Source organism: Somniosus microcephalus, chromosome 4, assembly GCF_052327205.1.
Source record: "Somniosus microcephalus isolate GS21.2 chromosome 4, FLI_Smic_1.0, whole genome shotgun sequence".
Taxonomy (NCBI): domain Eukaryota; kingdom Metazoa; phylum Chordata; class Chondrichthyes; order Squaliformes; family Somniosidae; genus Somniosus; species Somniosus microcephalus.
In genome coordinates, this window is record NC_140990.1 from 131,984,687 (window position 1) to 132,010,953 (window position 26,267).

Below are 26,267 nucleotides of genomic sequence, written 5' to 3' on the forward strand. Positions count from 1 at the left end.
ATGGAATAGAAACAGAGACAGGGTCTAGTACAGCACTAACTCAAGCAGGGTCTAATGGAATAGAAAGAGAGACACAGTCTCGTACAGCAATAACTGAGACAGGGTCTAATGGAATAGAAACAGAGACAGGGTTTAATGTAATAGAAACAGAGACACAGTCTAGTGCAGCACTAACTGAGACAGGGTCTAATGGAATAGAAACAGAGACAGGGTCTAGTACAGCACTAACTGAGATAGTGTCCAATGGAAAAGAAACAGAGACAGGGTCTAATGGAATAGAAACAGAGACAGGGTCTAGTACACCACTAACTGAGACAGGGTCTAATGGAATAGAAACAGAGACAGGGTCTAGTACAGCACTAACTCAGACAGAGTCTAATGGAATAGAAACAGAGACAGGGTCTAGTACACCACTAACTGAGACAGGGTCTAATGGAATAGAAACAGAGACAGGGTCTAGTACAGCACTAACTGAGACAGGGTCTAATGGAATAGAAACAGAGACACAGTCTAGTACAGCACTAACTGAGACAGGGCCTAATGGAATAGAAAGAGAGACACAGCCTAGCACAGCATTAACTGAGACAGAGTCTAATGGAATAGAAACAGAGACACAGTCTAGTACAGCACTAACTGACAGAGGGTCTAAAGGAATAGAAACAGAGACACAGTCTAGTACAGATCTGAGACAGGGTCTAATAGAATAGAAACAGAGACACAGTCCAGTACAGCACTAACTGAGACAGAGTCTAATGGAATAGAAACCGAGACACAGTCTAGTACAGATCTGAGAAAGGGTCTAATGGAACAGAAACAGAGTCACTGTCTAGTACAGCACTAACTGAGACAGGGCCGAATGGAATAGAAACAGAGACAGGGTCTAGTACAGCACTAACTGAGATAGGGTCTAATGCAATAGAAACAGAGATAGGGTCTAGTACAGCATTAACTGAGACAGGGCCTAATGGAATAGAAACAGAGACACAGTCTAGTACAGCACTAACTGAGACAGGGTCTAATGCAATAGAAAGAGAGTCACTGTCTAGTACAGCACTAACTGAGACACGGTCTAATGGAATAGAAAAAGAGACAGGGTCTAGTACAGCATTAACTGAGACAGGGCCTAATGGAATAGAAACAGAGACACAGTCTAGTAGAGCAATAACTGAGACAGGGCCTAATGGAATAGAAACAGAGAAACAGTCTAGTACAGAACTAACTGAGACAGGGTCTAATGGAATAGAAACAGAGACAGGGTCTAGTGCAGCACTAACTGAGACAGGGTCTAATGGAATAGAAACAGAGACAGGGTCTAGTACAGCACTAACTGAGACAGGGTCTAATGCAATAGAAACAGAGATAGGGTCTAGCACAGAACTAACTGAGACAGGGTCTAATGGAATAGAAACAGAGACAGGGTCTAGTACAGCACTAACTGAGAAAGGGGCTAATGGAATAGAAACAGAGACAGGGTCTAGTAGAGCAATAACTGAGACAGGGCCTAATGGAATAGAAACAGAGAAACAGTCTAGTACAGAACTAACTGAGACAGGGTCTAATGGAATAGAAACAGAGACAGGGTCTAGTACAGCACTAACTGAGACAGGGACTAATAGAATAGAAACAGAGACAGGGTCTAGTACAGCACTAACTGAGACAGGGTCTAATGGAAAAGAAACAGAGTCACTGTCTACTACAGCACTAACTGAGACAGGGTCTAATGGAATAGAAACAGAGTCACTGTCTAGTACAGCACTAACTGAGACAGGGTCTAAAGGAATAGAAACAGAGTCACTGCCTAGTACAGCACTAACTGAGACAGGGTCTAATGGAATAGAAACAGAGTCAGTGTCTAGTACAGCACTAACTGAGACACGGTCTAATGCAATATAAACAGAGACACCGTCTAGTAAAGCACTAACTGAGACAGGGTCTAATGGAATAGAAACAGAGACAGGGTCTAGTACAGCACTAACTGAGACAGAGTCTATGGAAAAGAAACAGAGACACAGTCTAGTACAGCACTAACTGAGACAGTGTCTAATGGAATAGAAACAGAGACAGGGTCTGGTATAGCACTAACTGAGACAGGGTCTATGGAAAAGAAACAGAGACACAGTCTAGTACAGCACTAACTGAGACAAGGTCTAATGGAATAGAAACGGAGACAGGGTCTAATGGAATAGAAACAGAGACAGCGCCTGGTACAGCACTAACTGAGACAGGGACTAATAGAATAGAAACAGAGACAGGGTCTAGTGACACAGTCTAGTACAGCACTAACTGAGACAGAATCTAATGGAATTAAAACAGAGACAGCGTCTAGTACAGCACTAACTGAGACAGAGTCTAATGGAATAGAAACAGAGAGAGGGTCTAGTACAGAACTAACTGAGAAAAGGTCTAATGGAATAGAAACAGAGACACAGTCTAGTGCAGCACTAACTGAGACTGGGCCTAATGAAATAGAAACAGAGACAGCGTCTAGTACAGCACTAACTGAGACAGGGTCTAATGGAAAAGAAGCAGAGACACTGTCTAGTGCAGCACTAACTCAGACAGGGTATAATGGAATAGAAACAGAGACAGGGTCTAGTACAGCACTAACTGAGACAGGGTCTAATGGAATAGAAACAGAGACACAGTCTAGTACAGCACTAACTCAGACAGGGTATAATGGAATAGAAACAGAGACACAGTCTAGTACAGCATTAACTGAGACAGGGTCTAATGGAATAGAAACATAAACAACGACTAGTGCAGCACCAAATGACAAAGGGTCTAATGGAATAGAAAAAGAGACAGGGTCTACTACAGCACTAACTGAGACAGGGTCTAATGGAATAGAAACAGGGACAGGGTCTAATGGAATAGAAATAGAGACAGGGTCCAGTATAGCACTAACTGAGACAGGGTCTAATGGAATAGAAACAGAGACAGGGTCTAGAACAGCACAAACTGGGACAGGGTCTAATGGAATAGAAACAGAGACACAGTCTCGTACAGCACTAACTGAGACAGTGTCTAATGGAATAGAAACAGGGACAGGGTCTAATGGAATAGAAACAGAGACAGGGTCTAGTTTCGCACTAACTGAGACAGGGTCTAATGGAATAGAAACAGAGACAGGGTCTAATGGAATAGAAACAGAAACAGGGTCTAGTTTCGCACTAACTGAGACAGGGTCTAATGGAATAGAAACAGAGACAGGGTCTTGTACAGCACTAACTGAGACAGGGTCTAATGGAATAGAAACAGAGACAGTGTCTAGTTTCGCACTAACTGAGACAGGGTCTAATGGAATAGAAAGAGAGACACAGTCTAGTGCAGCTCTAACTGAGACAGGGCATAATGGAATAGAAACAGAGACAGGGTCATCAGAACAGAAAAAGAGACAGGGTCTAGTGCAGCACTAACTGAGACAGTGTATAATAGAATAATAACAGAGACACAGTCTAGTACAGCAATAACTGAGACAGGGCCTAATGGAATAGAAACAGAGACAGGGTCTAGTGCAGCACCAACTGAGACAGAGTCGAATGGAATAGAAACGGAGACAGGGTGCAGTACAACAATAACTGAGACAGGGCCTAATGGAATAGAAACAGAGACAGGGTCTAGTGCAGCACCAACTGAGACAGTGTCTAATGGAATAGAAACAGAGACACAGTCTAGTACAGCACCAACAGAGACAGGGTCTAATGGAAAAGAAGCAGAGACAGCGTCTAATGGAATAGAAACAGAGACAGGGTCTAGTGCAGCTCTAACTGAGACAGTGTCTAATGGAATAGAAACAGAGACAGGGTCTTGTACAGCACTAACTGAGACAGAGTCTAATGGAAAAGAAGCAGAGACAGCGTCTAATGGAATAGAAACAGAGACAGCGTCTAGTACAGCACTAACTGAGACAGAATCTAATGGAATAGAAACAGAGACAGGGTCTAGTACAGAACTAACTGAGACAGGGTCTAATGCAATAGAAACAGAGACAGCGTCTAGTACAGAACTAACTGAGACAGAGTCTAATGGAATAGAAACATAGACAGGGTCTAGTACAGCACTAACTGAGACAGAGTCTAATGGAATAGAAACAGAGACACAGTCTAATACAGCATTAACTGAGACAGGGCCTAACGGAATAGAAAGAGAGACAGGTTCTAGTCCAGCACTAACTGAGGCAGTGTCTATTGGAATAGAAACAGAGACAGGATCTAATACAGCACTAACTGAGACAGAGCCTAATGGAATATAAACAGAGACAGGTTCTAGTGCAGCACTAACTGAGACAGGGTCTAATGGAATAGAAACAGAGACACAGTCTGGTACAGCACTAACTGACAGTGTCTAATGGAATAGAAACAGAGACACAGTCTAGTACAGCAGTGAGACAGGGTCTAATGGAGTAGAAACAGAGTCACAGTCTAGTACAGCACTAACTGAGAAAGAGTCTAATGGAATAGAAACAGAGACACAGTCTTGTACCGCACTAACTGAGACAGTGCCTAATGAAATAGAAACAGAGACACAGTCTAGTACAGCACTAACTGAGACAGGGTCTAATGGAATAGAAACAGAGACACAGTCTTGTACCGCACTAACTGAGACAGGGTCTAATGGAATAGAAACAGAGACAGGGTCTAGTGCAGAACTAACTGAGACAGGATCTAATGGAATAGAAACAGAGACAGGTTCTGGTGCAGCTCTAACTGAGACGGAGTCTAATGGATTAGAAACAGAGACACAGTCTAGTACAGCACTAACTGAGACAGGGTCTAATGGAATAGAAACAGGGACAGGTTCTGGTGCAGCTCTAACTGAGACAGAGTCTAATGGAATAGAAACAGAGACAGGGTCTAGTACAGCATTAACTGAGACAGGGTCTAATGGAATAGAAACAGTGACAGGGTCTAGTACAGCACTAACTGAGACAGGGTCTTGTACAGCACTAATTGAGACAGAGCCTAATGGAATATAAACAGAGACAGGGTCTAGTGCTGCACTAACTGAGACAGGGTCTAATGGAATAGAAACAGAGACACAGGGCTGGATTTTCATTCATCTTGTTTACTCTAAACCTTTGCCAATTATTTGAGTGATCTGTTTACTTGTACGTATTTTTTTAAATACACTTGTTGAGTGGATTCAAATTAAAATTAAAAGCAGGTTTGCAGGCATGATGCTCTATTCACACATCGAAGGTGAGAGAGATGCTGTGGGACACACGCTAAGTCCAGTAGCTGAAAGTGATTAACAGACTGTGTTTTGTGTTTAGTGATCCTGGGCATATTACTGAGACCTTCCCTGGATGCCAAGGCTAGGAAAGGCACTCTGAAATGTATGGGGAGCTGGGACTTGTCCATGTGAGTAACTGAAGGTGCAATAACTGAAGCAATCTCAAGTTAGAAAGGAGAAAAGGCCCAAAAATGGAGCAGTCGGTAGTAGGAGATTAATTCGTCTCCTCTTATCTTGGAGACATCAAATATCGACACACTGTGTTATTTGAAATATCAAAATATTAAACTCAAGTCAAGGGTCCTAGAAATAGTAGATGCATTGCTGGTCATCTTCCAAAATTCTATAGATTCTGTAACAGTTCCCATGGATTGGAGGGTAGCTAATGTTACCCCACTATTGAAAAAAGTGGTAGAGAGAAAACGGGGAATTATAGACCGGTGAGCCTGACATTGGTAGTGGGGAAAATGCATTATAAAAGATGTAATAGCAGAGCACTTGGAAAACAGTGACAGGATCGGACAAAGTCAACATGGGTTTACAAAAGGTAAATCGTGCTTGACTAATCTACTGGAATTTTTTGAGGATGTAACTGGTAGAATAGATAAGGGAGAACCAGCGGATGTGGTGTATTTGGACTTTCAGAAGGCTTTCGATAAGGTCCCGCATAAGAGATTAGCGTGTAAAGTTAAGGCACATGAGATTGGGGGCAAGGTACTGACTTGGATAGAGACTGGCTGGCAGACAGGAAGCAAAGAGTTGGAATAAACAGCTCTTTTTCCGAGTGGCAGGTGGTGACTAGTGGGGTACCACAGGGATCGGTGCTAGGACCTCAGTTATTCACAACATATATTAACGATCTAGACGAGGGAACTAGATATATCTCCAAGTTTGCAGACGACACAAAGCTGGGTGGGCATGTGTGCCGTAAGGAGGATGCAGAGAAACTCCAGTATGATTGGGACAGGTTGGGTGATTGGGCAGATGCAGTATAATGTGGATAAATGCGAGGTTATCCACTTTGGTGGCCAAAACAGGAAGGCAGAATATTATCTGAATGGCAATAGATTGGGAGAAGGGGAAGTGCAACGAGACCTGGGTGTCCTTGTGCACCAGTCGCTGAAGGTAAGCATGCAGGTGCAGCAGGCGGTTAAGAAGGCAAATGGTATGTTGGCCTGCGTAGTGAGAGGATTCGAGTACAGGAACAAGGATGTCTTGCTGCAGTTGTACAGGGCCTTGGTGAGACCACACCTTGAGTATTGTGTGCAGCTTTGGTCGCCTTATCTGAGGCAGGATGTTCTTGCCATGGAGGGAGTGCAGTGAAGATTCACCAGACTGATACCTGGGATGGCACGAATGATGTATGAGGAGAGATTGGGTCGATTGGGCTTATACTCGCTGGAGTTTAGAAGAATTAGAGGGGATCTCATTGAAACTTATAAAATTCTAACAGGACTAGACAGACTAGATGCAGGAAGGATGTTCCCGATGGTCGGGGAGTCCAGAACCAGGGGTCACAGTCTAAAGATAAGAGGTAAGCCATTTAGGACAGAGATGAGGAGGAATTTCTTCACCCAGAGAGTCATGATCCTGTGGAATTCTCTACTAAGGCAGTGGAAGCCAATTCATTAAATACATTCAAGAAGGAGTTAGATATATTTCTTAAGGCTAAAGGGATCAAGGGATATGGGGAGAAGACAGGGACAGGGTACTGAGTTTGGATGATCAGCCATGATCTCATTGAATTGCGGAGCAGGCGTGAGGGGCCGAATGGCCTATTCCTGCTCCTATCTTCCATGTTTCTATGTTACAGGGATTATTAACATCAGCAGAAACAAACCCCAGTTGTCAGAATGAACATCGTTGAAACGTATAAAATTCTGACAGGATAGATGCTGCGAGGCTGTTTATCCCTGGTTGTACAGTCTAGAACTAGGGGGCATAGTCTCAGGATAATGGGTCAGCCATTTAAGACTGTGATGAGGAGAATTGTCTTCACTCAGAGGGTTGTGAAACTTTGGAATTCTCTAACCCAGAGGGCAGTGGTGCTCAGTCCATATGTATGTTCAAGGCTGAGATCGATATATATTTGGGCACTATGGGAACCAAGGTATATGGGAATAAAAGGACATAAATTAGTCTCCTCTTATCTTGGAGACATCAAATATCGACACACTGTGTTATTTGAAATATCAAAATATTAAACTCCAACCCAGCTACAGGGGTTATTAACATTAGCAGAAACAAACCCCAACTGTCAGAATAAACATGATTCAGTCCTGGATGTGATTAACAGCAGCAATAACATCAGAATCTAACCTCTGCAGTCACTTGTGAACTCGTTGGTGTATTAGTAGTTTGGATGACTGAGTGAATCCCTTCCCACACACGGAACAGGTGAATGGCCTCTCCCCAGTGTGAACTCGCTGGTGTGTCAGCAGGTGGGATGACCGAGTGAATCCCTTCCCACACATGGAGCAGGTGAATGGCCTCTCCCCAGTGTGCACTCGCTGGTGTCTCAGCAGGTGGGATGAAGCTGTGAATCCCTTCCCACACTCATAGCAGGTGAACGGCCTCTCTCCAGTGTGACTGCGCTGATGAATTTCCAGCTCACATGGGTAACTGAATCCCTTCCCACAGTCCCCACATTTCCACGGTTTCTCCGTGGTGAGAGTGTATTTGTGTCTCTCCAGGTTGGACGATCGGTTTAAGCCTCGTCCACACACAGAACCCGTGTACGGTTTCTCCCCACTGTGAATGGTGCGATATTTTTTCAGGCTGTGTAACTGGTTAAAGCTCTTTCCACAGTCAGTGCACTAGAACACTCTCACTCGGGTGTGTGTGTCTCGGTGCTTTTCCAGTCACACCAATGTTTGAAATCTTTTCCCACAGACAGAACAGACAAACATTTCTCCTTGCACATTCAAAGGCTGATGATATTCAGGTCTGATGAATCGAGTGGCTCTGACAGATCTTGATGTGATGTTTGGTTCGAGTTTCCCTTCTGCAAATCCTCCCCTTCTAATACCCTGTAAAACGATTTTACAAAAGTCATCACTGTAAATATAGGATAGAAATTCAGAACATTCTTTCCTCTCTTGTTCCCCCAAAGCTGGAAATCCTGATCCCCCACACTCTCCCTCCTCGCTGTGCTGAAATCCAAACTAATTGCTCATCTCAAGACAGTTTTCCCTCCACTGCCAGTTTTATTTTTTATTCGTTCATGGGATGTGGGTGTCGCTGGCAAGGCCAGCATTTATTGGCCATCCCTAATTGCCCTTGAGAAGGTGGTGGTGAGCCGCCTTCTTGAACCGCTGCAGTCTGTGTGGTGAAGGTATTCCCACAGTGCTGTTAGGGAGGGAGTTCCAGGATTTTGACCCAGCGAAGATGAACATCCCCACTTCTGACCTTATGATGTAGGGAAGGTCATAGATGGAGCAGCTGAGGTTGGTTAAGATAGGGCATTGACCTGATGAACTCCTGCAGCGATGTCCTGGGGCTGTGATAATTGACCTCCAACCACCACAACCATCTTCCTTTGTGCTAGATATGACTCCACCCATTGGAGAGTTTCCCCTCCTATTTCCAGTTTTACTGGGGCTCCTTGATGCATTGGTCAATTTTTCGCTGAACTCTGACTTTGTACAGTTCTACACTCACTGGTTCCCCTCCCTTTCCTAACCTGAAGGTGCTGACTCTGGCTGCGTTCAGTTTTACACTCACTGGTTCCCCTCCCTCTCCTCCACTGAAGGTGCTGACTCTGGCTGGGTTCAGTTCTACACTCACTGGCTCCCCTCCCTCTCCTCCACTGAAGGTGCTGACTCTGGCTGGGTTCAGTTCTACACTCACTGGTTCCCCTCCCTCTCCTCCCCTGAAGCTGCTAACTCTGGCTGGGTTCAGTTAACTCACTGGGAGCCTGAAGCCCCGCCCACTATTGGTTCCTTTACAAATATGGCGGTACAGGCGCCGCTCCACTCGATGAAGCAAGTTTGCAACACATAAACCTTCTGCTTTCCTTTACAAAGATGGCCGCCGTTAACCCTGGCCTATTACCGGGAAAAAGCCTCTGAGCTGCAAACGCGGAACCTGTGCGTTCTCATTCAGTGTTTGTGGCCTACACCAGGTGTTTATGAATGCTACCCAGAGAGTGTTATCATCACTGCGGTCTACATCCCACCACACGCTAATGCCAAACTAGCACTGAAGGACCTCTACAGGGCCATCAGCAAACAACAAACTGCGCACCCAGATGGAGCTTTTATGGTCGCGGGGGACTTCAAGCACATAAACCTAAAAACTGTACTACCGAAATTCCACCAGAATGTCTCCTGCCCCACAAGAGGGGAGAACACACTGGATCAAATCTACACGAGCATTGTAGACGCTTATAAGGCCATTCCCTGCCCCCACCTTGGGAAGTCTGACCACCTCTCCCTGTTTCTAGCCCCGGCATACAAACCGCTCATCAAAAGAGGGAGAACATCAGTGAGAACAGTGAAAGCATGGCCAGAGGGGGCAGTATCGGAGCTACAGGATTGCTTCGAGTGCACTGATTGGGGCATGTTTGCCCATAATGCCATCGAGGAATACGCATCCACAGTGTTATTCTACATCAACAGCTGCGTTGAGGTCGTCACGACCTATAAAAATATTAGGACATACCCCAACCAGAAACCCTGGATGAACGGAGAGGTCCGCTCACTGTTGAAAGCACGCGATGCAGCATTTAAATCTGGCGACGCGGCGGCTTACAGTGCAGCTAGGACCAACCTAAAAAAGGGTATCAGGTCTGCCAAAAGGAAACAGACACTGCGGATAGAGGATCACTTCCACAACAACTCGGACCCCCGGCGCATGTGGCAAGGCATCCAGTCCATCACTGACTACAAGGGCAAAAACACCAGCCCCCCGGTTAGCGATGCCTCCCTCCCGGAGGAGCTTAACAACTTCTACGCTCACTTTGACAGTGACAACAGGGAGCCGGCTACCAAAGCCTTGCCACCCCCGGAAGATCAGGTGCTCACTCTGTCGACCTCCGACGTAAGGGTTGTTCTATGCGGAGTGAACACATGAAAGGCTGCTGGACTGGATAGCATCCCGGGACGGGTACTCAAGTAATGTGCCGATCAGCTGGCTGATGTCTTCACCGCCATCTTCAATCTGTCATTGACCCAGGCAGCAGTCCCTACATGCTTCAAGACCGCTACCATTATTCCTGTGCCAAAGTAAACGGCTGTGACGTGCTTGAACGACTATTGACCTGTCGCACTCACACCCATCATAATGAAGTGTTTCGAGAGACTGGTCTTAGCCCACATCAAAGCCAGTGTTCCTGCCTCTCTTGACCAACACCAGTTTGCCTATCGTGCAAACAGATCAACGTAGGATGCAATCACAACTGCTCTACACTCGGCACTGAATCACTTAGATGGTAAGGAGACCTACATCAGAATGCTGTTCATAGACTACAGCTCAGCATTCAACACTATCGTCCCCAACAAGCTGGCCACCAAACTCCAAACTCTTGGCCTGAACACTTCCCTCTGCAACTGGACCTTGGACTTCCTAACAAACAGACCCCAGTCTGTCAAATTAGGTAACCACACCTCCCCCCCCTCACTGACCCTGAACACGGGGGCCCCACAAGGATGTGTGCTGAGCCCCCTCCTCTACTCCCTCTTCACCCACGACTGTGTGGCTGTTAATGGTTCCAACACCATCATCAAGTTTGCGGATGATACCACGGTAGTAGGCCAGATCACCAACAACGATGAGTCAGCCGACAGGGAGGAGGTCCAGCATCTCGTGAAGTGGTGCACCGATAACAACCTGGCCCTTAACATCAAGAAAACCAAAGAAATCATTGTGGACTTCAGGAAGTCCAAAGGCGGAAGTCAGACCCCCATCCACATCAATGGGGCTGTGGTGGAAAGGGTGGACAGCTTTAAGTTCCTCGGAGTCCACATCACGGAAGACCTCTCCTGGTCCCTCAATACCTCCTCTCTGGTGAAGAAGGCCCAGCAGCGCCTATATTTCCTAAGGAGGCTGAAGGGATGTAACCTGTCACCCCTGATCCTCTCTAACTTTTACCGCTGCACTATCGAGAGTATCCTGACAAACTGTATCACAGTACGGTATGGCAGCTGTAGCTACTATGACCGGAAAGCCCTGCAGCGGGTAGTCAAAACTGCCCAACGCATTACCGGCACCCAGCTACCGACCATAGAGCACATATACCAGAAACGCTGTCTACGGAGGTCACGGTCCATCATCAAAAACCCTACCCCCCCCAGCCACAGTCTGTTCACCCTCCTGCCATCTGGGAGATGCTACAGATGCATTCGCACCCGTACGACCAGATTTAGGAACAGCTTCTTTCCCAGAGCTGTCATCCTACTGAACTCCACAAATAAACTCTAAAGCCTGCACATCTGCCAATGCACTTTATTATGGTTATGTTTATGTTAATATACTACAAGCCAAATGTATGTTGAATGTTTAAATGTCTTAATCCAAATGTACACTCTCAGGAGCCGCAAGCCTACATTTCGTTGTACTGCACTTGTCTACTAACAATGACAATAAAAGTTGATTTGATTTGATTGATTTGATTTGATTTTGTGCATTACCTTCCTGCGTAATCGGCTTAAAATCTCGTCTCCAGGCTTAGTCCGCTCCTTGCCCTCGCAGGGCTCTGATCACAGTGACACTGCGCATGCTCCAAATATATGCAGTTACTGCGGCTGTGCACTGGGCTCCTCCAGTGTGAATAGTGCACATTCTCCCCGCGGTGCATTCTGGGGATCAGGCCCGCCATTGAAAGCCCCAATCAGTGAATGGGCAATGAGTTTCTGTGACCCCATTGAGAGAGAATTCATCAATAATTCACACAGAAACCACAGTGCACGGGCACTCTGCCATGGTTCAGTCATGGATGTGATTAATAACAGAATCCAAACCCCTGCAGTCACATGTGAACTCACTGGAGTCTCACCAGGTGGGGTGAATTTCTTCCCACACACAGGATCTTGAAACATCCTCTCTCCAGCATCAATGCGCTGATCGTTCATCACCTGCTTTGAACTTTGAAAGCTTTTCTCACAGTCAGAGTATTTAAAGCAACAGTTCTCAATGTGGACATTCTGGAGTGTCAACAGTTGGAACAACGGAGTGAATCCCTTCCCACACGTGAAGTATCGAAACGGTCTCTCTCTGTGTGACTGTGCTGGTGTGTCAGTAAATGGGATGATCAATTAAATCCCTTTCCACATACAGAGCAGTGAACAGATTCTCCCCATTATGAACATGTTAATGTGGGAATAGATGAGATGAGTGAGTGAATCTGTTTCCACGCTCAGCTGGTGAACGACCTCTCCCCGATCTGAATGTATCCATGAGTTTGCACCTCAGACGGGCAACTGAATGTGATGCTGCAGTCCCCACATTCACACCGTTGATTCAGGTTGGTGTATGAGTCTCACAGGCTAGACGATTTATTAAAGGTGGATCCACCCACAGAACACGTGTCCTGTTTCTCCCCGCTGTGATTGGTGTTTTTCCCTTCTATATCCAAAGGCCAATGATATTCACGTCCTGATGAATCGAGTGACTCTGTCACAACTTAACGCGATATTTGGTTTGCGTTTCCCCACTGCCGATCCTCCCCTTCTAATACCCTCAAATGGTGGTTACACAAGCTGTTACTTTAAATACAGGATAGAAATTCAGAACAGACAATTCTAGATTCTATAGAACATTCTGTCTCCTCCTGTCCCTCCTAATCTTTAAATTCCCCATTCTACACACTCTCCCTCCAGCCTTACTGTCTAAAAACAACATTCATTTCACAATCTGGGATTTTGTTTCTCCCCTTCTCTCCAGAAGGTGCTGAACCTGGCTGGATGCAATTCCATAGACATTAGTTAACCTCCAGTGCCTCACCATCAGCCGACTGAGTGATTGACAGCAGGATTTCCACTGTGGTAGGCATCACAGCCGAGTCCAATCCTTCCCTCAATTGACAGCCACACACTTCCCAGTTGATGTCACTGGATTTCCATCAAGAGCAGGGTCAGGGCCTGATTCTTACTCTTAGTTAGCCCAGTGGTACTGAGGATAATTATAGCCCCTGAACTGCTGCCTTGTCAGAGATCAACTAACAGCACAGATCAAGGATTGAATTTGGGATCTTCCCAGTCAGTAGTGCAGAGTGTTTTGAAGTGGGGGTGGGGGAGGGTGAGAACAGAATATTTAGAAAGAAATGCTATTCCACCTTTAAAGGAAACCTTCGTCACTCTGCAAAATTCTGAAGTCTTTCAAAATTAACCAAGCAAGACAAATGGATCGTGAAAAATAGTGAGGCATTTTAGAAAGGCTCAAGTCACTGAAACAGACAGGTCTACAATCACTGCACAGTACAGAAGGGAGCGACTGTTAATGGGAGCTCTGTTAGCGAAGTCCGCTGACACTCCAAGATAAACGGGTCTGTCCCTTTAACCATAAATAGACAGAGAAAGGGGAGTCCCTGTCCCTTTAAATATCTGGCCCATTTCCCCAGGCAGTGGGAGGAGGAACAGTGCGTGGTCTCTTTATATCCAGACCCAGCGGGCCCCGCCGGATGGGCGGCCGCAGGGTCCTAAAGGCCACAAAAATTATCCCAGCGGGTTAAACAGAACTGAAAAGCACTCACACAAAGTGTTTGTTATATGTGAGTGTGTAAACAAAACACATCATCCTTAGTGTTTGTGAGTGCATTCCACAGAGATAAATTATCTTCACCAATTATTTTTCAGCATTTAATTTAAAATGTAACATCCGAATGCTGAATGATAACCCATTGTCTTGTGGGGTCTTGTTTAGAAAGTGATGTCACAATGACCATTCCATTCCCAAGGTGAGCCTGTCTGTCCGCAGTATTCAGTGGGAAAGGGGATTAAATCACACCGAGGATAATGAGCAGCCACCCACCAGTCTCTGCATTTTATTGTCCAGTGATCACCTCACCATCATACAGAAGCTCCTGATATAAACCTCCAGTGTGTGATGATTGGTGCAGGGTCCCTGGTGGAGTTCCGCAGCGGGAATGATCCCCGTGGATGTTCTGGGTCATGTATTTTTAGTTATCCTGGTGTCTAACACACACATACATCAATAAAACAGGGAATTCCTGGAAAGAGACTGCAGGTCCTTCTTTATCTGGAGATCAAGGGCTCGATTTTGCCAGGCCCGAGGAGGCAGGAATGGAGGCGTGTGGGGTGTTAAAATTGCAAAAAGTGGAGGGCGGGCCCGACCCCGCCTCCAAGCAATTTTCCCAAATGCGTGGTTTCTGATCCTGTCTCCGTAGGCCCTTAACAACCACTGAAATGTCTCTATAATCCCATTTTGAGAGGCATTTCTGATTTTAACACTTTTCCCACGTGATGCATGCCCCCTCTGAAACATGACGGTGAAACCTGGCGGTAGCACAATTGTATTGCTGACTATCAGCTGCAGCTCCACCATTAAATAGAAGATTTGATCAGTCATCATTTGCAGGTGGCAGGACTTTGTTGTCTCAGGTCTGGGGGAAATTTTAGCAGGCATAACCATAGCTGTGGAAGTTTGGAGCCTGACACCCATCTCCAGTGTGACCTCCTGGGATACCCCTCTCCTCAACTTGACTGAGCACTTCCTCAACTGAGGCATACACCTGGACATCAGATTCGGATGAAGACCAGTCACAGCAGCAGCAGAACCATGAACAACAGCAGCACCAACAGCAGCAGCAACAACAGGAGCGCCAAGCTGCTGCTCACCCACCTGAAGCTGCACAGGCCATGGAAGCCCGTCGGCACAGGAGATACCCCCCAAACAGGGTCTACAGACAGAGGATCAGCTACCTCAACATGACTGAGCAGCAGTGCCAAAGGCGGCTCTGATTTTCGTGAGAGGTAGTGGGTGACATCTGCGCAATGGTGCAGCAAGACCTGGAGCCCAGAGGAGCAGGTGGACAACCCTTACCAGTGGCTGTCAAAGTCACCACCTCACTCAACTTTTTTGCCTCAGGCTCATTCCAGGGATCAGCAGCAGACATCAGCGGCATCACCCAGGTGGCCGCACACACTTGCATCATGCAGGTAACCGCGCCCTCTTTGCCATCGCGCACAATCACATCCATTTCTCCAAGGATCAAGCAAGTGTCATGGCACATGCAGTTGGATTTGCTAATCTGGCAGGCTTTCCAAGGGTGCAGGGCGTCGTTGACTGCACACATGTGGCCCTTAAGGTACCCCATCGTAATCCAGGTATTTTTGTCGGCTGCAAGGGCTTCCACTCACTCAACGTGCAGCTGGTGTGCGACCACAAGAAGGAAATTTTGCATGTTTGTGCCATGTACCCTGGCAGTTGCCATGACTCCTTCATCCTACGCCATTCTAGTGTGCCTCTGCTCTTCAGTCTGCCAGACCAACTTAACGGAGGGCTACTTGGAGACAAGGGCTATCCCCTGAAGACGTGGCTAATGACGCCATTGAGGAGCCCATCCAACGAAGCTGAGGAGAGCTACAACTACAGCCACATTTCCACCAGATCCATAATCGAGCAAACCATCGGCTTGCTGAAGCTGCGGTTCAGATGCCTGGATAGATCAGGTGGAGCCCTGCAGTACTCAGCAGCCAGGGTCTCCAGAATCGTCGTGGTTTGCTGTGCACTTCACAACATGGCACAGCGTCATGGCTTGCAGATTTCTGAGGACCAAGTGTCTCCTCGCATATCCTCCTCAGATGAGGAGGAGGAGGAGGAGGAGGAGAGGGAAAACGAACATCTTGCAGAGGCCCATCAACCTGCAGCAGCAGTACGTGAGAACATTGCTGCCCGGGATGCAAGGAATGCACTCAGCTTGGCCAGATTTGCTTAGCCTAGCCAATCAAGCACTTCTGCCTCACAGCTTCTTACCAGAGCATCGACAATGGCCAAGAACCAGTGGATTCCTATCACTCTGACCACCATACTGACAATTGCAAGTAATCCTAAGCCCTCAATGTGGAAGTCCCATTAGCGAAATGACACACTCCACAACTGCAACAGTTGCCATCAGAATTTGTATTTGCAATAACCAACTGATGGCTTTTCAACATTAAACATCACATTTCACCCAAGTGACTACCATTGTGACTATTTGTGCAGTATTTTTCTCTTATGCGTGCTCCTACATGATGCTTCCCCTGTTGCTTCAGCAGATGTGGAGGCCCCTTGCTCACTTTCTTGCTGCTTGTGTCTCGACACCTTTGGTGGGCGTCCACTGGGGTTGTGAACTTGTGAGGGCTCAGCAACAGTCTGCTGCTCCTGTGGCTGTGCAGGGGTTGAGACGCCGATCTCAGTTGGGTGGGGCTCTGACCGAGGTCTTGGCAGTGGCATGGAAGTGTGAGCACTTGGAGAGGAGCCCCCACTTCCTTATTCTCTGCCACCAACATCCCTCTCATGGGGCAGGTCCACCTCAGCGCTTGCAAGTGGCTAGAGAGCACCTTGCTGCACAACAGGGGGGCCATGAGCCTACTCAGAAGGACTTCCATGAAGGTCTGATTTCTCTGTTCAATAGCTGACCATCGCTCCTCCAGAGATGTCAGTCTATTCTGAACACTCACCATGTTTTCTACTCTCTGGCGACTTAGCTCCTCCATGGCCATAGCCATCCTCACGTCTACTGTAGCCATCCTTTCCACGGAGGTTGCCATCCTTTCTGTGGTGCTGCGTTCATGCACCAACGCCTCCACAAAGGCTCTGCTCATGTTAGCGAGGGACTCCTCCATTCGCTCCACACTCACAGCTACCCTAGAGACAAAACCTGCCAGAGACTCCTGTACCTGTTCCTGGAGTTCCAGTGCCGCTGTCCTTCTGGATGGACCCAGAGGCAGAGGGTCGACATGCAGCTGAGCCGAGCTGGGAGAGTCCAGCACCCTCCGACTAGGACTCTCCACTGCTGTCCCTGCCTCCACAATCTGCTGATGCTCACTTGTGAGCTGTGATACACCAGGTGACAACACTACTCTATCTTGCGATGGTCCCACCAAGGCGTGAGTGTCTGCGCTGGTGCTGGGTTGGCTGAATTCTGCTGACGCTGTGCCCTCAGAGGTTGCAGCTTCCTCTGCAGAGTCTGGAGGCTCAGGCCGTTCCTCCTGGATAGTGGGGATGGGTGCTTGCGATGGTCCTGTGGGGGAGTAAAGGAAAGAGTCAGAGATGTGAGGCCAAGGTTAAATGCACATTGCATATTGCAGATGATCATAAGTCCATCTGTTACAGCTTCAGAATCATTATCAGCGACTCATGCAATGTCAATGAGAGAGTGAAAAACTATTCTGTCACCAGCTTTCTCTGATGCACCCGTCTGTCCATCCCCCACTTGCGCATCATCATTGACTCCCACGATCTCCAGGACCGCCTCCTCCAAGGGGTGAGGTGGGCTACTGAGTGTGGCCCTCCTCCTGTCCTCGCTCTTTCCCTCTTATTGTGAGCTCTCTTTTCCTGCAATGGGGGAGACAAGTGGAGTTTGAGTGAGAATGAAGGAGTGAGTGTAGAGAATCCATAGCATAGATGCTTAGAAGGAGACATAGATGGAGTGAGGTGGCAAGACCATGGGCCCTCCCTGTGTTTTGTAAGTTGTTTTCATAGCATCAGTGATAGGGAGTGTGAGGGTTGCATTGTCGAATAGTTAGGTGAATGTGACCATAGCGAGAGAGGGAATGGGATGTCAGTGTCAAGTGGGATGTGGAGGAAGAGGTTGTCAAAGCTGAGTGCTGGTGAGGAGAGGCGATGGCGATCAGATTGAGGGTGACGGGAAAGTCATACTCACTTTTCCAGTGCGCAGAAGGTCATGAAACCTCTTCCTGCACTGAAGCCAGGTTCTGCGGATCAGTGACAACGAGTTGACCTCCTGGGCCACCTGGATCCACACAGCCTTCTTCTGCTGGGGAGGCTTCTTCCTCTCTGAAGAAGGGAAGGGCACCTCCTTATTAGCTCTTGCTCCCTCCACCAAAGCTTGCAGGGCGACGTTATCAAATCTGGGAGCAGACTTAGGTCTCCCGCTGCTCATTCTGCCTCCAGGTCCCTCTCACTGCAAAGGCCAAAAGGTTGGCAGTCTGCAGAAGAAGCAAGGCTTCTTGCAGACCTTAAATGCAGCAGCAATGATGACATCATCGGAGGTGAGTTTCAGACTGAAAAAACTAATTGAGCCAAGGGCTCCCACACGCTGGAACTCAATTGCCCAATTAGGTGAAAATCGCATCATTCTCCCACATCGATTTGGAATTGGGAGGCTAACACGAAAAGCAGATGACACGACCCCAGCCCGCCCCAATGACAAAATCCAGCCCCAAATGTCTGTTGTATAATTGTACCAGCAGTTAACAGGCTCCTGTGAATTCCTCCCTCTGCTATTTTAATGCAGACTTTAATCAATTTATTTTAAACGGGTTTATTTTAAATGAGCTAACACCTGCCTTAAAATGGTAGGCTCAGGACTGTCACACACACATATTAAATCTTCGTGGAATAATTACCAGTCATTTTTAGACTATAAACTTAACCCTGCCATTTCACTTTCAGTCAGGAACAGGTCGCAGTTTGACACCAATCTCTGATTTGACAGCACATTTCCAGCATTCACCGTTGTTCTTCCTGACTCTGAACACAGTTGTAAAGGAGCCTTCTGTTCCATGCCTTCTGATCAGTGTGGCCCTGAAGGACTGTGTCGAGGCTATAGTTCTGTTGCCGCTGTCCGATCCTCCCCCCAGATTGTCCTTTCTGAACTCAAGCCAGGTGATGCTAAACAGTTACAGGGGTTATTAACATCAGCAGAAACAAACCCCAACTGTCAGAATAAACATGGTTCAGTCCTGGATGTGACTAACAGCAGCAATAACAGCAGAATCCAACCCCTGCAGTCATTTGTGAACTCGCTGGTGTGTCAGCAGGTTGGATGACTGCGTGAATCCCTTCCCACACATGGAGCAGGTGAGCGGCCTCTCCCCAGTGTGAAGTCGCTGGTGTGTCACCAGGCTGGAAGAACGTGTGAATCCCTTCCCACACATGGAGCAGGTGAACGGCCTCTCCCCAGTGTGAACTTGCTGGTGTATCGACAGGCTGGAAGAACGAGTGAATCGCTTCCCACACTCGGAACAGGTGAACGGCCTCTCCCCAGTGTGAGTGCGCTGGTGTAAAGTGAGGTTAGATGATTGCCTGAACCTCTTCCCACAGCGAGTGCAACTGAATGGTCTCTCATCAGTGTGAACACATTCATGACGCATCAGTTCCCCGGAACCTTTAAAGCACTTCCCGCAGTCCTGACATTTAAAAGGTCTCTCATCAGTGTGAACTCGCCAATGCTGCAGCAGGTAGGATGAATGAGTGAATCCCTTCCCACACACAGTGCAGATGAACGGCCTCTCCCCAGTGTGACTGTGCTTGTGTCTCGACAGGCCAGAGGATCGGCTGAAGCCTTGACCACACAAAGCACACATGTACGGTTTCACCCCGCTCTGAACGGTGCTTTCTGCTTCCATGCTCAAAGGTCCTCATGAATCGAGTGACTGTTAGATCTTGAAGTGATGTTTGGTTTGAGTTTCCCGTCTGCAAATCCTCCCCTTCTAACACCCTGTAAAATGAATTTAAAACAGGAAAAAGTGAGGGTGAGAGAGAACCCACAAAAACACAAAGGCAGGTTGTGAATTTGAGCTCAATGAATCTGGGAATTTGTGGGGCCGGCACTAGAAAAAAGTGACCATGAAAGCTTCTGAATTGTCGTTAAAACCCAACTAGTTCACTAAAGTCCTTCAGGGAAGGGAACCCACCACCCGGTCTGGGCCTACACAAGACTTTGGCCTCTATGGGAGGAGAGAGAGTGATGTGGGAGGGGGCGGGGTGAAGGAGAGCGTCTTTATACATCTGGAACTCGACTAGAACTTTGACAGCACCTCCCAAACACGCGTCCTCCACCACCTAGAAGGACAAGGGCAGCGGGTGCATGGGAACACCATCACCTCCCAGTTCCCCTCCAAGTCACACACTATCCTGATTAGCGCATATATCGCTGTTTCTACATCGTCGCTGAGTGAAAATCCTGGAACTCCTCACCTAACAGCATTCTGAGAGTACCTTCACCACACGGACTGCAGAGGTTCAAGAAGGAGGCCCAGCATCACCTTCTCAATGGGCAACTGGGGACTGGCAATATATGCTGGCCTTGCTAGTGACACCCACATTGAATGAATTTTAAAAATCTGTACATATAAAATGGATTGAAAGCCTCTACAGAAATACTTTTCCTAAAATGATAATCTTTTACACTGTACGTACAGTGTCTGTTTAGCAACTTAATCTCCCCTAGAATTCACCTCCCTTCACAGTCTCACATTGGACATTGTTGGGTCCCACTGGGCTCAGAAGTGTAATGATCAGTAACCTGTCATTCTGGAATGGTACACTAGGTGGTGCTGTATGTATATAAGAGTGGGCTACCCATGATGCACCAGGCTACCCACAAGGCAGCAGTCAAGATGGATGCCTCTACAGATACTGTACCTAGTCCACATGTGCTCAATAAAGTGTCTAGCAAAAGCTAGCTGTTCTTCGTAAAAACGACTATGTTTTAATGAACATAACATGGTACCAGGATTGGTAAGATCTGCTGAATATTGTGCAACGCGACATGGAGAATTTGAAGCCACCAGAGCATTTGAAACTCACAGGAAATAGCGACTACAATTGGCAGACTTTTAAACAACAATTCGAACTCTACATTGCTGCCATCGGGTACGGTACGAAGCCAGACGCAAGGAAAATTGCGTTGCTGCTCACTGTTGCAGGCCCACAGGCGATAGAGGTATTTTATACATTTGTATTTAATCCAGAGGAGAACAGAGGAAAATTAGACGATGTGCTAAAGAAGTTTGATACACATTGTTCTCCCAAAAAGAATGAAAACTATGAGAGGTACCTCTTCTGTTCTCGGACACAGCAGCAAAATGAGACTTTTGACAGCTTTATAACTGATCTGAAACTGAAAGCACAGACATGTAATTTCTCTGAGCTGGAAGCATCCATGATTCGTGACCAGATTGTGTTTGGTATTCATAATAAAAAAGTTAGGGAACGTCTGTTGAGAGAAACCGAACTAACATTGGAAATTGCTGTGAAAATATGCCAAGCCAGCGAGCTAGCTCGAAAGCACGCGAAGACTTTCAATGAAATCAATAATGATGCGATTGTAATGTGTGATAATGCTGCTGTCGGTGCTGTGTCCTACAAGGGGAAGAAACTTGGGCAGAACAGAAATGGAAAGCAATTGGAGGATGAAATTTTCAATTGTAAACGCTGTGGTTGCAAACACCAGTTAAGACAATGCCCAGCGTTTGGAAAAATGTGCACAAAGTGTAATGGAAAGAATCACTTTGCCAAACAATGCTTTTCAAAAGTAAAAACAAAGAAAGGGCAACGAGTTAATGTGATTGAGGACACTGATTTAAGTGAGACATTTTTTGTTTGAATGGTGTCATGTGACAATGTCAAAAATGATACAGAAAATGTGCAGCCCTCAGATATGGACAATGCTGAACATAAAATTAATGCAGTAAAAGAGGACAAATGGATGATCCCACTGCAGATAAATGGAGCATTAGTTACATTGAAACAGGACACTGGGGCAAAAGCAAACTTAATCAGTATGGGTGACATTAAAAACATGAAAGAAAAGCCCAAAATACAGAAAAAGTCAGTACTACTGAAGGACTATAATGGACAGAAAATAGATGGCTTAGGTGTATGCAGATTTAAAGTGACAGTCAAAGACAAAGTGCATCATCTCATGTTTTCTGTTGTGGCTGAAGAACTTGATTCACTACTGGGTGACAAAGCTTGTGAGGACGTAGAAGTGGTCAAGAGAGTTTACCGTATAAACTGTGCCATAAGCAGACCAGATGACTCAGTGGATTCTGTAGTAAATCATTTCCAGGATGTGTTCAAAGGATTTGGAGTTCTACCATTCACTTACAAGATCCAGCTAAAGGAGGATGCTCAGCCAGTGGTACATGCTCCATGAAGAGTTCCAGCACCCCTGCGTGACCGGCCCAAGAATGAACTGGACAGAATGACCACACTAGGAGTCATCAGGAAAGTCGAAGAGCCAACATACGGGGTTAACTCCATGGTATGTGTAAAGAAAAAGAACAATGATCTAAGAATATGTATGGTTCCAAAGGACTTAAATGCAAACATAAAACGTGAACACTACCAGAATCCCAAGCGTGAAGAAATCACCAGTGAAATGTCAGGTGCCAGATACTTTACAAAGCTCGATGCCTCACAAGGATTTTGGCAACTAAAACTGGATGAAGAGAGCACCAAATATTGTACCTTCAACACACCATTTGGCATTTATTGTTTCCTCAGAATGCCTTACGGGATAATATCTGCATCTGAAATCTTTCATAGAGCGATGGAACACATAATTGAAGGTCTGGAAGGAGTTCGGGTCTATGTTGATGACATCATCATCTGGGGCTCCACACTGAAAGAACACAATGAGAGCCTGACTAAAGTGCTACAGAGCATACACCGGAATGGACTGAAGCTCAACAAAGCTAACTGTCAGTTTGGCGTCCAGGAAGTCACTTTCCTAGGAGATAATCTATCTGGTAAAGGAATAGAGCCAGATATGGAAAAGTAAACGCCATACTCAAAATGCCCCGACCCACTGACAAAATAGGAGTGCTACGCATCATGGGGATGATAAACTTCATTGGAAAGTTCATTCCTAACTTGTCAGCCAAGACAGCCTGTCTGCGAGAACTGCTACGTGAAACAAATGAGTTCGCATGGACAGAAAGACATGAACAAGACTGGATAACCCTCAAAACAGTGCTGACAACCACACCTGTACTCACCTTCTTTGACCCAACAAAAAGAATCAAAGTGTCAACGGATGCATCAAAAGATGGCCTAGGTGCAGTCTTGCTACAAGCAGAGGGTGAAGATTGGAAGCCTGTTGCCTATGCCTCCACATCTATGACTGATACTGAGTGTCGATACGCCCAGATTGAAAAGGAATGTCTAGGCTTGGTAGTTGGACTAGAAAAGTTTCATGGCTACATATATGGACTTCCCACCTTCACAGTTGAGACAGACCACAGCCCACTGGTCGCCATCATAAAAAAGAACCTGAATGAGATGTCTCCAAGGATTCAACGACTCATGATGAAGCTGCAAAGATATGACTTTGAACTGATCTACACACCAAGCAAATACATAGTGTTAGCAGACGCATTATCCTGAGCACCCACAATGAGTCATGTGAGCTCTACTGAAGAAGACGTGGATGTTCATGTGATTATGGTCACTGCTGCGCTGCCCGTGTCAGACACAAAATCAAAGCAAATAGCAGAAGAAACAGTAAAAGATACAGTATTACAAACAGTAATAGTGAACATTCATCATGGTTGGCCAAAAGGTTCCTGTCCAAAATATTTTCACATAAGGTCAGAATTGAGTGTCGTAAGTGGACTATTACTAAAACAGAACAGAATAGTCATTCCACAGGCTCTACGTCAAGACATGCTCAAAAGGATTCATGAGGGACACCACGGAATTGAAAAATGCCAAAGGAGAGCAAGATACACTGTTTATTGGCCTGGCATAAATAAGGACATTGAGAACATGATAGGCAAATGTGAGACATGTCAGAAACACCAAACAAGCAAAGGAACCAATGAAAGTAGCTGACATACCAACAGCACCATGGCAAAAGGTTGGTATGGACCTTTTTCATTTAAATGGTAAAGACTATCTAATAGTGATTGACTACTATTCTAACTATCCTGAGATGGCGCTGCTCCCAAGCACCACAGCAAGCAGTGTCATAATGCATGTGAAATCCATCTTCGCCAGACATGGAATTCCCAGGATTGCCATTAGCGACAATGGTCCATGCTTCAACTGTAAGGAGTGGCAACAGTTTGCAGCACATTATGACTTCAACACATCACATCCAGTCCTTTGTATGCTCAGTCGAATGATAAGGCAGAGAAAGGTGTTCAAGTTCTCAAGCAGCTACTGAAGAAAGTGACAGAAAGCAAGTCTGATCCTTATCTCGCCCTGCTGAGCTACCGAGCCTCACCTTTAGACTCTGGTTCTTCCCCTGCTGAACTCCTAATGGATCGCAAGTTGCGTACCACGCTACCATCCTGTGCAAAAGAAAAGCAGAGTAAGGAACTGAGACAGAGACTTCAACTGTTAAAGCTGAAACAGAAATCATAAAATGACAAGTCATCCAAATCTCTGAAACCATTGACAAGGGATGATGTTGTCAGGATTGAAGATCCAGATGCATGGAACAGGAAAGCTACAGTTCTTGAGGAAGTAGGACCAAGGTCATACACTGTTAGAACTGAGGAAGGACAGATTCTCAGGAGGAACCGCCGTTCCCTCCTAAAAACACAAGAGACTATCGAAGAACAAATCGATGACAATGCCGCAACTGAATCTTGTCACTCACCATCAGAACAATCTAACACAAATACACATACAGGCTCTCATGAAAACACATCAGGCTTACCTGTGCTGAGAAGATCCACATGTGAAGTAAAAAAGCCTGATAGACTTAATCTTTGAGTACAAAGAAAACTACATTGAAAATGTATTGACTGTTGAAGATGTTTATGTTGTTATGATTGATTGATATTGATTGATACTGATTTTGTTTAACCTCAAAGAAAGGGGGATGAAATGATCAGTAACCTGTCACTCTGGAATGGTACACTAGGTGGTGCTGTATGTATATAAGAGTGGGCTACCCACGATGCATCAGGCTACACACAAGGCAGCAGTCAAGATGGATGCCTCTACAGATGCTGTACCTAGTCCACATGTGCTCAATAAAGTGTCTAGCAAAAGCTAGCTGTTCTTAATAAAAACGACTAGTTATTAATGAACATAAGAAGAAGTGCTGGGGGTTAAACCCAGCAGCTTCTCACCCCTCTCCACTCCAGCTCAAACTGATGCAACAAGAAAGCCCTACACAGGAGGCCAGGGAGCGAGTTCCACATCCACCGCCCACCCTGATGCCAACCAGCTCTGAATTGCTCCCTCTGCTGTATAAATGCAAGTTGTTCTGTTTCTTGTCTGGGGGAGGTGCTGCACCTTAGGGTTAATGGTGCCGGGGTCCTGACCACACGTCCACTGGCTCTGACTTGGGGCCTGAGACCCGCACTCGGTGTTGCTGAGGGATTCCAACCCTGGGACTCACACAACACCAGGTTATAGTCCAACAGCTTTATTTGAAATCACAAGCTTTCAGAGCGCTGCTCCTTCGTCAGGTGAAGTGGAGAGATGCATATAGGCACAGCTTATATAGTCAGAGAATACTGCCAGATGATTACAGGTAATATTTCTAACTGCCCTTTATCACACCTCAGCAGAGAAATAATCACAGCAATCAAAGGTGTGAATGGTGTCCAGACAGGTCTGTCAGGAACACATTACATCAAAGAACAATGAGGTGGGGTCACAAGGGGTCAAATGTTGCAGATGCTGGGGTCTGTATGAAAAACAAAAAATAACAAGAAGTTATTTTTTTGCTGGAAATCACAGCAGGTCCGGCCGCATCTGTGTAGAGAGAACAAACCAACGACGCATCGAGACTGGATGACTCTACGTCAGGTGGGGTAACATGTAGCGTGACATGAACCCAAGATCCCGGTTGAGGCCGTCCTCATGAGTGCGGAACTTGGCTATCAGTTTCTGCACGACGATTTTGCATTGTCGTGTGTCTCGGAGGCCGCCTTGGAGAATGCTTACCCGAAGATCGGAGGCTGAATGTCCTTGACTGCTGAAGTGTTCCGCGACGGAGGGAACACTCCTGCCTGGCGATTGTTGAGCGGTGTCCGTTCATCCGTTGTCGCAGTGTCTGCATGGTCTCACCGATGTATCATGCTCTGGGGCATCCTTTCCTGTGACAACGGATGAACGGACACCGCTCAACAATCGCCAGGCAGGAGTGTTCCCTTCCAGTC

At 46.5% G+C, this 26,267-nt stretch overlaps 1 pseudogene; it reads right to left on the reverse strand.

Annotated features, from left to right (window-relative positions):
• Positions 1–7,559: 7,559 nt before the first annotated feature.
• The window catches only part of LOC147119782 (uncharacterized), a 134,455-nt pseudogene continuing 115,747 nt past the window's right edge, over positions 7,560–26,267 (reverse strand).